Consider the following 16,990-nt stretch of genomic DNA (forward strand, 5'->3'; position numbering starts at 1 on the left):
CTCCTTCAGCGTCGCATCACACCAGGGTTCCCGTGAGGGGAGGTGGGCGTAATTTTTTTTTCATGCGGTAACCCTCGTTCCGCTAAGGGCTGCACCGACCAGAAGGCAGGGGGAAACCGGGGTGGCGCGCGGATCACCACTCCACCGGGCAGCTGGCGTGGCTTTCCGACGACGTAATTCTTTTCGCACCATTATAGCAGGTGCCATGCGGCTGGGGAATAGTGACGTTTGTGCCCTGTTTATAACCTTTCTCAGCGTGTCATGTCATGGAATGGCTTGGCGTCCTTCAGCGCCCAGGGAACAGGAAACTTGCTGTGCAGGGAAAAAAAAGAATACGCGGAGAAGCTTAGCATATGAAAGTGCCTCTGGGATGTACTTACCTGGACGATCCGAACAGGAGTGCTAGTAGTGCGTGTAGCCATCCGTTTTAAAGCTACGTTCGCACGCCCGACCTCCAACCTTTTTCTGTCCGGAGCGTGGTCATGTTATCGCGCTCTGCGTACTTGTTGGTCGGCTTGCCCTTCTTGAATGGTTACCGCGCGGCCTCTGCACTGGACGTAGCGCTCACACTCCTAATACACTCGGCAGTCGACCTTTTTGTCGACAATGTATGCGTAGCCGTGGAGACAGATCCCACGTACGGTAGTTGTCAATTCCATTTTTGACGCCGTCGTGAAATAACGTTAGCCGAGGCGCTTATAAACACGGTGATCGAAGTTAAGTCGAGAGTTTTCTTTAAAAAATAGGCGCTTAGATTTACGCGATGACCACCTCTACAGTGAGGTTATGCGCCCAGGGGGACACGTAAATACGAGGTAATTATAGATTGCGAAGGCTTAATTAACTAAAATGGATGAATGAACTTTTTAGTGGCTACAGTAACCACGCATGTTTGTAATAGAAAGTTAGACGCAATCATGTTTATAAGCAGTTTCAATTGGCAGAATACTTCGAGCGCATCCGTATTCCGAGATATCAAACGGCGAAGTTTAATTGCCGTTGGCATGATTACGCATGCAAGGCAGTCTGCACTGGTGCAAAGCTCCGCCCTTCTGGGACGTGCCTGCTGTGTACGATGTTTAGATTGACAACGGGGTGGAGGCATAGGAAAAAGTGATAACTGGCACCCATTCATTCTTGGCTGGCCTTATCGCAATCTCGAGTACTCGCAACCGCTATCAAAACACAGAACAGAAGGCAGGAGCTATGCGCCGGTCTTGACTTCTAGCATGCGTGATCATGCTAGAGGCAATTAAACTTCGCAGTTCAATATCTCGGTGTACGGATGCGTTAGAAGAATTCTGCCAAATGAAAGTGCGGAGAAACATGATTGCGTCTAACTTTCCAATACAAACATGCCTGGCTACTGTATCCAATAAAAAGTTAGTTAATCAATTTTAGTTAATTAATCCACCTACATCAATAATTACCTTATAAATATCTGTCCCCCTGGGCCCATAACCTCACCGTAGAGGTAGCCTGCGCGTAAATCTAAGCGCCTAATTAAAAAAAATCTGTCTACATAACTTTGATCACCCTGTAGATGCTAGTATCTTGCGAACTCATCAAAGCCTTTCCACGTACCAGTGCGCTTGGTCCCATGCTTGAGCAAACAAATCAGTTTCTACCGCATTAAAAGTGCGCAGTTTGCAGAGTCAACAACAAAAGGATGCACATAGTAGCCCGCAAAAAAATATCAATATCATTTATTTCTATCCATGCGCTCTGAAACCCCTGCTTCATTGTGCACAACCAAATTCGATGAAATGTCCTCGATGAAACGCCCTCCTACCAAACGGCGTTCGATGAAACGGTGTTCGATGAAACGGCTTCTATGAAGTGGCGTTCGAAAAACTGTCTGAAACCGCTTGGGCTTGTTTCCGTGCAACGCCATGGTCATTGTGATTTTTGGTTCCCAGGCAGTTTATCGAACGCCGTTTTATCGAATGCCGTTTTATCGAACCACCAACGTCCGTTTCATCGAAAGTGTGGTTTTGCAGCTTTGATTGTAATTTTCGGGGTTTATTAGATGCGAAGGCATCTCATTCACTCGCCTTGTCCCTGCATCCGGCGTCGTCGGCGTCCGCCCCAGCCCCATTCTCCTCGCCGCGCCAGCTGCGCTCTCCACCGCTCACCCCCTCTCCTCTCCGATAGCGACCACTCTCTCGCGAGGGGCATTGGATTGGATTCGATTGGATTGGCTTGGCTTGGCTTGGATTGGATTGGATTGGATTGGATTGGATTGGATTAAAGTGGATTGTGTTGCGTCATAGCCGCGGCAGACGCACTGGCGCCGGCGCGTCCCCTCACCGTTATGCGCGCTATAAAACGCGGTGCCTGCGCGGCTCCGCTCCATCGTTCCAGCGCCGTTCCTCCGCTGTCCAACGCTGCAACGTGAACCCCCTATGCGTCGCATCTACACAGGGGTTCCCGCGAGGGGAGGTGGGAGTTTTTTGTTTAACTGGCCATCGCGTTAACCTAACCTACAATTAGCTTCATTCTACAGGCTGCGGTGCATTGCATACAAAAACCGGCCTGTATGTATGTATGTTGACGTGTCTTTCCTGTGTTTTTAATCACTTTTGTTTTATTCGAGTTTCTTAAATTCTTTTTTGTATCTTCATTGATTGCACTCAAGCATGTATGTCCCCCTTGTTCATATTACAGAATTCGCCACTATAGTAGCAACTAGAATAGCAGCCCCGTGCGCAATATTCCTTACATGTGTATCGGTGTATTCAAGTTGGTGTTGCCAAATGTAACCCCTGCGCCATGGTTGATCATTACGTGATCCAAAGTCCTGTCCTTCCCCAATCTTTTACGTGGTTTGCACCCGACTCCTACGCGCACCATGTGGTCACATTGTTTGTATCAGGAGAAATATCGTGCCAAGAACTTCGGAAAGATTACTGCTTATGAATGGAACAGGGGGGAGGAGCAGGGGGTTCCGACAGTGAAATTAATTGCTGCCCCAACAGAGGTGGTGGAGTCTAAGAGAATTCGCCGCAAGTGAACCCGTCACGGCCAACTCGTCATAGGCGAACTCGTCAAGTAGGACAGGTTATCATAGCATCTGTTGATCATGCTCAAATAAAAAATATACACGATTTCGTATAATTTTCTACTTATGCATCGACACTCTTACGTCCCTCCTTCGATTCACCAACCTCAGGTTTCCTTGGTGGCGTTGGAAGAAGACGCCAGACCAGACAGCGCCCTTTGTTGGTTTTTTGTGTGGTTTGTTGAGCCAATCGCACGATCCATATTAGGTTTTGTTTGCTCGTTATCATTTTTTTTCAATTTTACTTTTTTATTTCCAGGTAATCGGCTGACGGCGCTCTAATGAGTAGACCTCCACAATTTCTCTCTTTTTGGTGTGTACTAGTTTGATCTTAATGTTTTTTTATGCCTTATGATAAAAAGGTAAAAGAGATTGGGCTAAAAACCCCAGACATGCTTTCGTCAACGAGGGGAGACAGAGATATGAAAACGAACCAGACTTTAGTATGGTGATTAATTTTGTAACTAACCTTTTTCTTGTTATTTTTAAGATAGACATCGAGAACAGTCAGACAAGGCTTTGTAACCTCTTAGCAAGTGAACTCAGTGCCCATTAGGAATTGGGAAGGAAGGAATCGGGGGAGACTTTTGCTAGCGTTCCAGTTAGGTTTCTTACATTGTACCCACAAGCGCCAAGAAGTGTCTTACTTATGTAGAACATACACTGCGAAATAATTAGATTGTGTGCTGATACAAAAGCGCTGTATACAAAAAAATACAAGGCATATCGCGGCATTCTAGTCTATACGCCACAGTGCTGTGATATGCTTCGGATAAGAGGGGGGTCTAGAGACACAAGGAGATTCGTTACGACAGTACCACCTGCACAATGAACAGAACGAAAAAATTGCGCAGACAAATTTTACGCATGACAAAAACAAAAAGCAAGCAGGAAATAAAAGGCAACATGTACAAAGACTACAAATTCTGTTAAATAGGTTCGCTGTGGAGACAAGATTCGCAAATTACATAGTGAGGAGGGAACTACGAAATGTACTGCAAATTTTGTTATACGAAAAGGCCAGGAAAAAGACCCGATAAAATGGCTTCAATAAAACGCCCGTCGATAAAACAGCGTTCGATGAACTGTCCGGACCCCGTGATTTTTCTATATTGTATGTACTACTTTGGTTGTCGAAATAGAATTCCACTCCTATCTTGCTCCTGTACAGGACTGATAGTATGTTGAAACAAACAAACAAACAAACAAACAAACAAACAAACAAACAAGCAAACAAACAAACAAACAAGTATTTGACATGGAGAGATAGATAGATAGATAGATAGATAGATAGATAGATAGATAGATAGATAGATAGATAGATAGATAGATAGATAGATAGATAGATAGATAGATAGAGAGAGAGAGAGAGAGAGAGAGAGAGAGAGAGAGAGCGGCGACGGAAACGCACCCTTGGATTGTCATGAAGCATAGGTGACCGGTAAAAAGCGCAAAGGCTCACGGGTACGTCGTCTGCAACGGTCACTTCCGGTTCGAGATCTCCCCTGCCCTCCCGTATGCCGCGGCTTTCAGGCGCGTGTGTGCGTGTTTCTTATTTGTCACAGTGTGCTTACCCGTCAGATGCACCCCTAGTAGGATCAATCGTTGTTATTTATGCAATTTCCGATGCATGAGCGTTTTTTCCCCCGGTGGAAACGGATAAACTACAAGCACACACGCGCGTGAAAGCCGACGGTGTACGGGAGGCCAGGAGAGCTCCCGAACCGGAAGTGGCGGCATTCCGCGGGAGAAAACAATGTACCCTTGAGCCTTCCCGCGTTTTACCAGTCACCTATTTGCTAGGTATATATAGGTATGTTGGTGAAAGCGGCGTAGTAATATTTACCCCAACACTTTCTTGCCATCGTGGCAAAGCGTGCAGCACCGTGCGTTTATGTCACTACGTGGAGTGCTGTGGTCTACTGGCTGTTTCTGTTTATGATGTTTTTTTTGATAAAGTGGAAATCAAAAGAAATTACAAGTACCTATATCGCATAGAGCAGAAAGCTTTGCCATTGTGTTCAAGCTTCTGAGCAACCAACTTTTAAATTGTTTCCCCAAAAAAGGTCAACAGCGAGACCAAATTCGTAATGTTTATTATTATTTCCCAGGACTTTGGTGGAAAATACGTTTTCAAACATCCCAAGATGTCGGTACACAAAGTGCGATGGGACGTCTGTTAAACAACAGCGATGACATGTCTGTCTATATCAACAGCCAACTTAGGCCTCAGGTTGGGGAGTTTCGTCGAAGGCTTCAACCAACCGCTTTTTCTTTTCTCGCAAGTGCCATCCTCACCGTCACCTCTAGGATGGCACTCACAGATCCGTGTGCAATTGTTGCTAGGAACATGGCACTGAAAGTACGAAAAAAAAGGGTTTTAAAATCAGAAGTTAGAAACCCTCCGGTACGGATACTGATACTATATGCATGAAGACGTCGAATAAAACCAAACCAACTAAAACTGTGCATAAAGATCAGAAAGGGAAAATGTCGCTACATTTTTTCAGTGTTGTTTGATAAAAGGCTTAAAAAAAGACGCATGACACGAAGGATAAGCAGGCCGCTAGCACTCACTCTCCACTATATTTATTTTGAAGAAGACACCGAGCTATGTGCTAACCAGTTTATTATCGCATTCGTATTAAAAGATCCAGAAACACTGCCTCATTTCCACGTAGATAAATAAAATCAACGTGTCACTGACACAATTATCGCATATGTTTCCATGGTTTCACGCGATTGCGTAATCTTCGTCTATTATGTCTATTTTCACGCTATTTTTCAGAGTTACAAATACCATCTACCAACAGCAAGTTATGAATATTTTTACTGTAAAAAATGTGCTCCTTTGCAAATGGGTTCAAAGATCTTGTTTCATTGGTCCATTTTTCCTTGTTAATATTGCTTGGAAGTAACGCCATGAGGACCCTTTCCGGTCCTACAAAAATAAACTGTGGTAAAAAGTTGCCATGCGGCCTTTTTTTTAAAAAAAAACTTCGTTCAGCACATTCTGCAGTTAAGACAAAAAAGCCTGCTAGGATACAAAGCGCTGGCGACTAACAACTTTACCAGGTGCTTGCCTTAAGTAACTGTAGGTAGTGCAAGAGTAAACTAAAATATACGATAAAATTTGGTTTCAAAATTTAAAGGTATGCCGCATAACGCAACATGTGCTAGCAACCAAAATTTGACTAATCCGTTACAATTAAAATGAACGTAACGCTGTTGCACATCAATGTTTTGTCGTCTTTTTTTATTACAACACTGCTCAACAAATCATTTAAACTGATTCCTCAAGGATAGCTAGACTGCCTTGGAACCTAAAAGGAGTACTGACACCACATTTCGATACCTAAGAAATGATATAATTGGCTTCAGTAGTTTGTACAGATGCCTCACAGAAATTTTTGCAGCGATCCGAGGCCGGAATCACATCTAAAATCGATTTTGATTGTCCAGGCCCCGAGCTTCCACAAATCGGCAGCACTAGCGCAATCGCTTTCGGCGTGACAAACATTGGCCTGCGTGTCTGGCCGGTTCAGGGTGACGTCATATAGTCGTTTTCAGAACCGGAAACGATATCCTGCGCTGCTGTTGTCAGTGGTATTAGTTTGGGCAGGAGACGCGGGCGTAGCTGTGTGAGCAATGCTTGTAAACGTTGCGTGTTCGACGTCTTTGCTCTTCAGTTCGTTGCCGGCGCATGGTGTTCGGCACTGGTGCCGAAAACTGCGCTGCGCACGATGTCGACGGGCACCGCGGCGACGCGGCGGTGCGCGTCGCTGAGCTCGCCCAAGGTGTGCTATGGCAAGCTCGCGGTATGCGAAGTACTGCTCGTGGAAGCTTGTCCGAGCAAATCGACGACGACGCCAAGATGCATTATTTTTCACGCGACCACATGCAGCGCTAAACGTGGACTGAGTTCGTGCGCGGCGGCGGCCGCAAGAACTGTTGCCAAAGCCAGCTGGCTCGGAGTTGCACGGGTCACCTCGGGTGTTGGGAACTTAGTATCGTGGCGACTATTTGATCGCTGGTATCTGTACAACTGCGAATAACCATCCCTTACACAACTTTTCACCACGCTATCATCCCCTTTTTCGCATATGAAGCTTTATTTTGGCAATAATTTCCGTTTCAGCGATCGGTGACCAAGACATCTGCCGCGGCCTGTTTTGATTCTAGCGTGCAGGTGGCGCCATCTTTCGGCCGCTCGCCGCACCGTGGTACCGGCAGTGGTGGGTCGGAGCGCCGAACCTCCGGTGCCGGTCAGCGTAGGCTTACCATCGCGGCAAATATCTGAACGCCACTTTTAAAATCAGCGCTGATAACAACTCCTACCACAATTTTCAACACACTAACATCTACTTTCTCGCATGTGGAGCTTCTTTTTCGTGATCAGATTGATTAGAAGAGTGGCGACAAGCTGTTGCTATCACGGTCTGTGCCGGTTCGAGCCGCAGTCATATTAAAAAACGGAGGACGGCGAAGACATCGCCGGCCTAATCGCCTGGTCAAATAAAGTTGTTCTGTTTGTCGGGTGGCAGTGACTCATCCGAGCCTGACGATCAGACGACATGTCGATTGCGCGGGCGAGTCGCAGACCATGTGCAATCGTAGCAGACGATGCGGCGAACGCATGGAGGAAAGAAAAACGTCCCTGACGTCACGGGTGAGACCGTGACGTAAGTCTGGCCCGCTTGCAGGCTGGCCTTCGAACGGCTATTTTCCCGCGCGGCGACCAAATTTGAAATTGGTGGCAATAAACGTGCTATAATTAATTCTGTGTTGGCGGCTGACGGCTTTCGGTTCGATTTTCGTAATTACTGGGCCAATAGGTATTCTTTACAGCATAAAACTGAAAGCCAGAAATTTCGTGTCAGTACTCCTTTAACAAGTCACTGCTGTCGTGGTAGAAAAAAAAGTAATGCTGCGTTCTAGATCACTAAGGCCACGTTCTAAAACACAATACCACATGTTTTACATAAACCTAGATACAGTGGATGGCAACACTACAATCGCACAAATCTTTTAACGGGCGCACGCAACCTGTCGCAGGTACGCAGCTTACGAAATTGAGTAGGAAACGCGTGCGTTTACTAAGCCAACGCGCGGCAGCTCGGAACAATCGTAACGTCGAATAGCATATTACAGACTCCTTTCGCCCTAATTTCGTCGGTGCATGAGACCCCCTCTAGGGAAGTACGGCGGGTAATACACACAGGTAATTTTATCGTAACGAAACCAATGCCAAAGGCGGCCTCAGCAGTGTTTTACTAATCTTATAAACGAACGCGAGGTTTCAAAAGCAGCAACGCTGTTGGGTATAAGACTTGACTACTGACTGCAGGCCGTACACATTAAACACATCATTTAGCGCCTGGCTCGCTTCATTCCTCCGTAAATGCGTGCGAGTATTCCTAGAAAACAAAAACCAACACCGCCGATTACGTTTCTTCTTGTTTATTGCGCAGCTGCGTAAGGTGCGCAGAGCTCAGGGTCAGTTTGGCCGAGTTGCTTTCCACATATCATAGCTTTGCGATTGCGTGCGCTTGCTCACTGAAACAGATTTTGCTCTGACGAAGACAGGAACAAGATTTCGCGTTGTAAAAAAATAATAATGATTGAGCAAATATGAGTAAAAACAACATGAAGGGATGCAAGTGCATCAACTAAATAACTAACGACAACGCAATGCGGTCGTGTGTTTGCACTTCCAGCCGTTTTTTTTCTTTACCAACGTAATATTCCGGGCAAACACAAATGCAATACTTACTTTGGAGCTTTTGGAGCTCCGACACAGCTTTTCACTGTTTTTAGCCGCCGCAAACAGTGAGGATTCGCGCAAAACGTTCTACATAGCAACACACGCAGCTAGCAAACGGGCTGCGCCGAACCAGTCACGCACGGAGTACTACAATTGAGATGGCTACAGCGCCGCTTCCGGAAACTGGCGCATGCGCAGATCGCCTAGTGAGATCGGATTACTTGCGCTGCCAACTAACGCGGAAAATGCATCGATGCGGCCTTTCCGATCCCGCCTGAACTGCGGCTCGCTGCTTTCCGACATTTCAAATCCAGTAAAATTACACAGATCGCTCACCTTTGTTATTTGCACACACGATAGGTGACTAAACTCTTTGCGTGGCTGCCATCTTTCTCATGGCCGACTGGCTACAGCATAGAGTTATTACTACTAACTCTAGAGGGAAAGCTGCCCGGCCACCCCGTGTATTGAAACCATGCTAAACCTGAGCGCAGCTATGAAGCCACCCTCAGAGCGTTGCCCGCTGTCTTTTTTCCTGCTAGAGTTGGCAACAGCAGTGGGTATTCACCTAAAAAAGAATGAATTGCATGATGGCAGCCTGCGCTGCAGTGAATGCGCCGTGACAACTTCGGTGTCTAAAAAGGTTTCGGGAAGTTTTTCCTGCCGCAGGTAGCGAACGTTTGGCGCCATGCTAACGTGTTATATGCAGTGCTGAATTCTCCGCAACTTAGAAGGATAGCCCGTAGATTAGCCGGTAATTCGCACGCTCGGAGAGGTAGCCTTTAGGGATGCGTCGCGGGAGTTCGGTCATCGTTTCGGAGTTGAGCGGGCGTGTTTTTTCGCGCTCCTCTGCTTCGGAGGGACTTCATTTCGGCGGCCCGTTGTACGCGCGGGCCGTTGCCCTGATTTTCAATGTCGCCCGCTCCCGCGCCTTCAGTGCCCGTCTGCCGGCCGCAGTCCAATTCAGCTAACTTCGAAGCGGTCAGGACCGCCGCAGACTTCTCTCCTTGTCACAGCAAGCTCTCCTCTGCGCTTCACCGTTCCCCTCGAGGATTCTCGTCCCCCGGATGCCGCACTACGCGAGCCCACAGTGTTCGTGTTGTGCAGCGTGCGATGGAATCGACCACAGTGGTACTACTCTTCTCTGCTCTTTCCTCACCTTTATAATTTTTACTTTTATCACTCCGATCCTATTTCCCCTACTATTCCCGCTTCAGGACCGTATTAAATGCAGGTGAGCTCCCATCAGAGCTCAATAATATACCCAGTCCATTTATTTTCCTCTTCCTTTAAAACCAAACTACTTCCCCCTGATTGCTTTTTTCCCTGATTTTTTTCCTGGTTGCTTCCCCCTTGTTTCAAACGTTCTCCCCTTCCACTTCCTGGGTGCGTCAGCTGATTGTCTGCGCGATCTGTTGAGGTGCTCTTTACAACTGGTTGCATTTCTAGCGAATGGAAGTTTGAACTGTACATTGCTACCAAGAAATACGTGCAAATGGAAATCGTATTTGTTGCTGCATCTTATGTTAAACAAACATGCTTTCTGAGATATTGTACTAGCTCATGTCTACGACGACCCTGCAGCAGGTGCGTCAACCTTTTGTCTCCGATTGAAATACCTTTTGGTAGTTGCCCTGGCACTGGCTTAGATTCAAAAACCATGAGATACCCAAGCTTAATATTACTATGTATGTGCATCGAGAAACTCACTCAAGAGATTTTTCGTTTTTCTATGAAAGCTTAGCAGATTGGGCATTGGTGGTGTGCTTGGGGAAGTCACACCAGATAATTTAATAATGTTGGCATGTTTCATTGGGTCGCAATTAATCTACTTAATAGCAGCTTAAACAAAAACTCAGCAAAAACAAACCAGGAACTAAGGGTAGCATGCAAAACATGCAGTGCCATTCTGGGTTGGTGGTAACTATAGTTTTAAGTACTTACAAACCCAAAGAAAGCAGTTCAAGTGTTCATTAGTATCACCGCAGGGATGTTTGATCTATAAAATTCTTTGTCCCCCTCTCTCAATGAGGAAAGAGGAAAATTATGGGGGGAACTGACTTGCCCCAGCAAAACCGTGGCAGGGTTAAAGCTTTAAAGCCAATGAACAGACAGGGCTAGAAGCCAAAAACTTTTTGGAAGGAAAACCACTTTGAATATAAAAACATTTTGCAGTTGAGAAGAGCAGAAGGACAAAATAAGCTAGTATAAATAGAGGCAGCATAAATGAAAGGAGGGGCAGCATGAATGAGAAGAGTAAGTGAGAGGCAGCTTAAACAATACATGTGCAATTCTAAGAGTCAGTTTGGCACAAAAGCCCGCCAAAAAGGAGCAGCTCCACTACAGGGAAAAAATAAAAATTATCTACACTATTTACATCATGTACACAGCGAATCACTCATATTTCAGTTGTAGACTCGGTGCAGCAGAAGCAATCATCAATTCTTGTATTGAAGAAGCAGATTGAAGTGCATAAGAGGGGAAAACGCAGATTCTGAAGGGCGTTACCAGCATCTAGCATCCTTCGTTTGCCAATTTTGCCGTTTTTCCTGCTTATTTTTATGCCGTTCCTTTTGTTGCCCGTCTTTGTACTTGTCATTTCCACGCCCTGTCTTTGTTATTTGCTCCTCAATTTTTTATAATTTATTTTATACCAGTCCTTCCTTCTCTTTCCGAGCCCCTTATTCCCATTTCCACTTGTAGCGCAGGCAACCGGACAGGTCTCACTCTTTCCTTGAGTAACCTCCTTATCTTCCTTCTACTCTTTCTTCCTTTCTGTCCACCACCACACGAGGTCATACAAGACTCGCTGTTGGCATTATAAACTTCCCTAAATTCCTGGTGGGATTACTGGTGGTTAAATAAAATTTGATCAAAATTGCTCATAGATATGGGCCCGTTGCCTTTTCTGTGTTTCTTTTTCCTTGTTCTCTGTGAATAATGTACTGTATGTGCAGTGCGTATGAAAGTCGTGTAGTGACGTATGTGTACAGGATTTTATTGGGTTCAGCTTGCGCAAATTACTCCTCAGGTCTGAAACATAACCTGACGAAGAATGAGAGGGCACTGCTGTCAATGTCGACTTTGTCTTTGTTTCGTTTCCGGAATTGCAACACAGAATACGTTCTGTGGAGTTAAGTACATGATGCATAGGGACTGAAGGCATAAAAAAGGCGAAATTCGATTACTTTAATAGCGTTTTTTCCTCTACCTCCAACAAGGACTACCGTGACTCCTGGGCTCAATTAAACTCCGTATTCAACCACCGATCAAGAGGGTCACCAAAAACAATTGACCATGATGGCACCGTTTTAAGCGGTAAAGCACTTTCAGACAAATTCAATAACTTCTTTATAAATGTAACGCGATCCTTATGCTACTCGTCTAATTCTCCATGCGGTTACGCTTATCGGGCTCCAAGCGTCCAGGAATCTTTCTTCATGTCTCCAACCACTGAAATAGAAGTTCAAGAAATATACAAAAATCTCAGACTTAGCAAGGCTCAGCATATCGATGGTTTTCCAATTCAGCCATTCAAATATGTGATCGACCTACTAGCCCCTGTGTTGGCTTTCATTTATAACCTTTTACTGGGTACTGGGATTTTTCCAAGCCAAATGCAGATTGCGAAATGTGTTCCCATACATAAAGGTGGAAGCATTTCTGATTTTTCAAATTATAGACCAGTTTCGATCCTTTCAGTATTATCAAAAGGCTTAGAAAAGATCATTTACAACCGAATGAACAATTTCTTATCCAAGCACTCCGTGCTTTCAGAGTGTCAGTTCGGTTTTAGGAAATGCAGATCAACAGAGACTGCCCTACTGAGACAAAAAGAAACAATAATTAAGGCATGTGAGCTAAAGCATCTTGCCCTCGGGATATATACAGATTTTTCAAAGGAATTTGATGTAATTATCACAAAATTTTATTGGACAAACTTTTTTATTACGGCATCCGAGGCTCGGTCGCTAGTCTTATACGATCATACTTGTAATACCGCCGTCAAGTAGTAGCTCACAATAACATCTTCTTAGAAATGCAACCAATCTTGTCTGGTGTACCACAAGGCGGTATTTTAGGCCCTTTGCTGTTCCTATTATTTATTATTGATATCTTTTATAGTTCATTGGCAGGTAACATGATAGCATACGCGGATGATATCACCATGATAGTTTCGGAGAGCACAGAATCAACATTGTCAGTATATGGCAATCAATTTCTCGAATACCTTCGACAATGGTGCGAAAAAAAATTACTTAAAAATGAATACCAACAAGACAAAAGCTGTAATATATCGAGCGAAAAACAAAATTATACGTGATACTATTCAACTGGTGTATCGAAATATAGTTATTGATATTGTTTCAAACATAAAGTCCTTAGGCGTAGTCTTTTCAGAAACACTCAGCTCGGATCTACAAATCAACCAAATACGCAATAAAATGAATGAAATAAACGGTGTAATATGTAAACCCAGGTACTCTCTTCCAACGAGAGTGAAGCTAGTTATATACAATGCTTTTTTGCTTCCAGCCATGACATATTGTCATACCGTGTGGCGAACAACAACATAGAAAATATTCAAAAGTTACTTGCAGCACAAAAACGAACAGTTAGACTAATTGTAAATGTACCATGGTATGCACACACCGAACGCTACTTCGCACAATATCATGTAACTAAAGGCAATACCTTATACGACTTTAGATTACTAGTTATGTATCAGAATGCAATATCAAGAAACAATGAATCATTTATTTCCATGCCTCAACTCACACGCCATGCCACTTCTTAAAACTTACGTCAGCGCCTGGCATGGTTCCTGCCTTTTTTCCGTACTAACTATCGACTACAGTCCTTGTGCTATATTTTACAATTGTATCTAAATTGTCTTGAAAGTAATAATATCTGCCTCGAAAAAACTTCAAAGAAAAAATTGTATACGGTTCTTTACCTGTTCGAATCACTGTGAATTATCTTGATGAGACTGCATTAAAATGTTTGTCAAGCAGCAAACTGCGCGAACAGCAAACCCCTTGTGCAGAGTTTTAGAATTTTATTTTAGGTTTTATGCTGTGCCTTTTAAGATACGTGCTATGAGTTTTATGCCTGTGTTTATTTTATTTTTTTTTTGTTCTCGTTCAGTGTGCTTTGTGATTTTATTTTATCCTTCTGAGCGACCCACATATTACGTAGACGTTAAAATTGTGCTTTGGCCAATGTACGAAGCGAAATGTATATGAACTAAGCAATCGGATTGGGGCGTATGGGGTCTTCAAGCTGCGTTGTTTGCAGCTTTTTCCCGTGCGTCCTCTCTCTACTATAGCAGAGCAAGAGAGAAATAAAGTTTCAATCATGCCCCCATTATTTTTGATGAAAATAAAAATGCTGGTCACTTTACCGATAATGAACATTAGCCGAAACTTTCATAATAAGTACTGGCCCCCAGCTCTGGCAGTGCAACCTCGTCATCGTTCTTGTTGCTGTAAGCACGCTGGAATGGAAGCGTGGAAATTCGATAAGGTTGGTCATGAAACAGGAGCGCGTACGGGTGCACTAAATGTTTTATAAAAAATTTGGATTGCGTGTTTCAGTGATTGAAGGAGCATGCACCAATCGAAAACTTGTTCGTTTCTGCTTGGTCTTGTCTTCCTCTAGAAAACTATGTTCTTGTGCAAATATATTAATAATAATTATTATTATTACTATTATTTGGCGCTTGTTTCATTTCTCACTCAAACAAAATAGCGTTTAGGGAGAGTATAACATCATACGTAAACAAGAACCTACATTTATAGCTAGACACCGTAAAATATTTCGGACGCTTGTTTGTTTTTAATTTACGAATCATGTACACTTAAAGGAAGACATTCTGCCCACCAATGTCTCACGAAACGTGAAATCACCGGCTGTCGGCGAGTTCAAATCGGCAGCAGCCACTCCCCGGCATGTAGGGAGTCGAATCTTTGAAGATAGGCGGCCTCGGCTTTCTTCGTTACGTCGGCAGTGTGCGAGCTGCAGCCAGGGCGCACGGGGGTAGATAAGATAGTTTCCACGAGAGTCGAAATGACACAGTAGACGACACCATGGTGCCCTAGTGTCAAGCTTTATAAATTTCTTCCACACGACTGACCTTCCTCACGAAATACTGGAACTGCATTTCGCGCCTCAGATCCCATTTGTTTTTGCTTAATATAGTTACGTGGCGCACGACATGAACCATGAGATGCGGATCATGTATTTTACACTATTTACATGACGGCTATCACCGAGCTCACACCGGCTGCGCGTCAGCCACTTTTTCGTCGTCGTCTATGGTGGGATATTGGGGATTGTCCAATGTTCGTAACATCACCCCCCAGCCAAAGATGACAGTCCCGGTCGCGCTCGGTCACCGTGAATGGATGGGTGCGGTGAGGGTGAGATGCGATGCGTATAAACACTGAAGTCCTTTCCACGGCGAATGACGATGGAGGTCTCCGATTATCGACTGATCCCCGAACATCAACGCCCCCAAGGCCACGACGAACCGATGAGGGTGCGGAGAACAGCGTCGGAAGAGAAAGGCTGTGGACACGGCTGGGCGAAACGTCTTCGCAGGTCACATTTCGTTTGCGTCTTGGTTCTTGATCGGCTTCTCACGGGTTGGGGACACGGGGCGAGGGAATCGTCATGTGCTGGTCGCGGCGGGGCTGGGGCTGCCAGAAACGGCCCACGCACCCTCGATGTTTGCGCCGGTGCCTAGACGGAGCGATGCCGGGGCCAGGACGGGGAGAAATCCGCACACTCCACCAAAAATGTTACGTGGCGCATGACATGAACCATCAGATGCGGATGATGTATTTTACACTTTTTACATGGCGGCTATTGCCGAGCTCGCACCGGCGGTTGTTGTGGTGGCCCGAAAAATGACGCATACCTATTTAGGGGTTTGGCCAAGAAGAGTTATGTTTTCATTACAATCAATCATGCGAGGCAAAATAATGGATCAGAAGAGAGAATTTGGTCTAAGTTAATGAGAGAGAGAGAAAAAAACACGAACAAAAAACAACAACAGAAAGAAGAGTAGGAATACTATAGTAAAAGTAAGCCTAATCGGAATTTTTTTAACACTGCAGACGAGCTGTCTCCGAAAGGAAGGAGTGGATGGCGTTGCACACGTCCCTATGGCATCGGCCCAGCCTAGTCCCCCCAAACGACAAAAGCACCGGTACAGTCAAAAGCAGTCCAAGGCGTAGCAGGGGAATCTCCAGCAGCCTTCTCCGATTGTTAGAAAATCGGCGGCAAAAAAGAAAGAACTGCTCTTCGGATTTAATTTCGTGGCAAAAGTGGCACAAGGGGGAGGTTATGAGATTTGCCCTGTATAAATACCGATTAAGTTGCGGCACACCACAACGAAAAGGAGTCAGCAATACTTCGCACAAGCGAGCTTGGCATAAACTTCTCTTGCAGCGGTACCTGAGGTGTGCAAGTTCAGGAGAAGTGTTCAGACCATGATCAGATGCATCTTGATTGAACAGGTATTGGCGATAACGTGCCAACAACACGCAAGAAAACGGGGGAAGAACCTCGACGATCGGTAAAGCCAAAGCTGTTTTAGCTAATATGTCAGCGGTTTCATTGAGGGTTAACCCACAGTGGCCGGGTAGCCAAACGAGCCGAATCTCCCGCACGTGAATGGGGACGCAGGAATAAAACGTTTTGAGAATAGGATGTAAAGTTTCTGAGGAGAGAGCCATGCACGCGGACAAGGAATCGGTGAGTAACATCACGGAAGAATTCGCCGAATCAAGTCTCAGGATTGCAAGGAGTAGACCAAAAAATTCTGCATAAAAAATGGGGATAAAATCTGGTAATCGCAATTAAAAAGACCAATTTAATGTCGGAGAGAAAATACCCACCCCAACCTTTTTGTCTTTTTTCGAAGCATCATGCAATGACCACGTGGGATGGGTATTCGGTCTGGTCAGCCAGGAGAATGTTATTGATTATGTTAGGCGGGAGAAGCTTAGCGTTTTGGGGGAAAATATTATGAAACGAAATTCTTACTACTCTGGATGGTAAATGCAAGGCGGGAACTGAAAGGAAGGTGGTATTTAATGGAGTAAGCAACGAATTTGCAAAAATGACCTGTGGTCGCCGGAGACGAGACCAATAGGAAC

This window comes from Haemaphysalis longicornis, unplaced genomic scaffold, assembly GCF_048455015.1.
Source record: "Haemaphysalis longicornis isolate Haplotype H1 unplaced genomic scaffold, Haemaphysalis longicornis Haplotype H1 scaffold_8, whole genome shotgun sequence".
Classification (NCBI taxonomy): Eukaryota; Metazoa; Arthropoda; class Arachnida; order Ixodida; family Ixodidae; genus Haemaphysalis; species Haemaphysalis longicornis.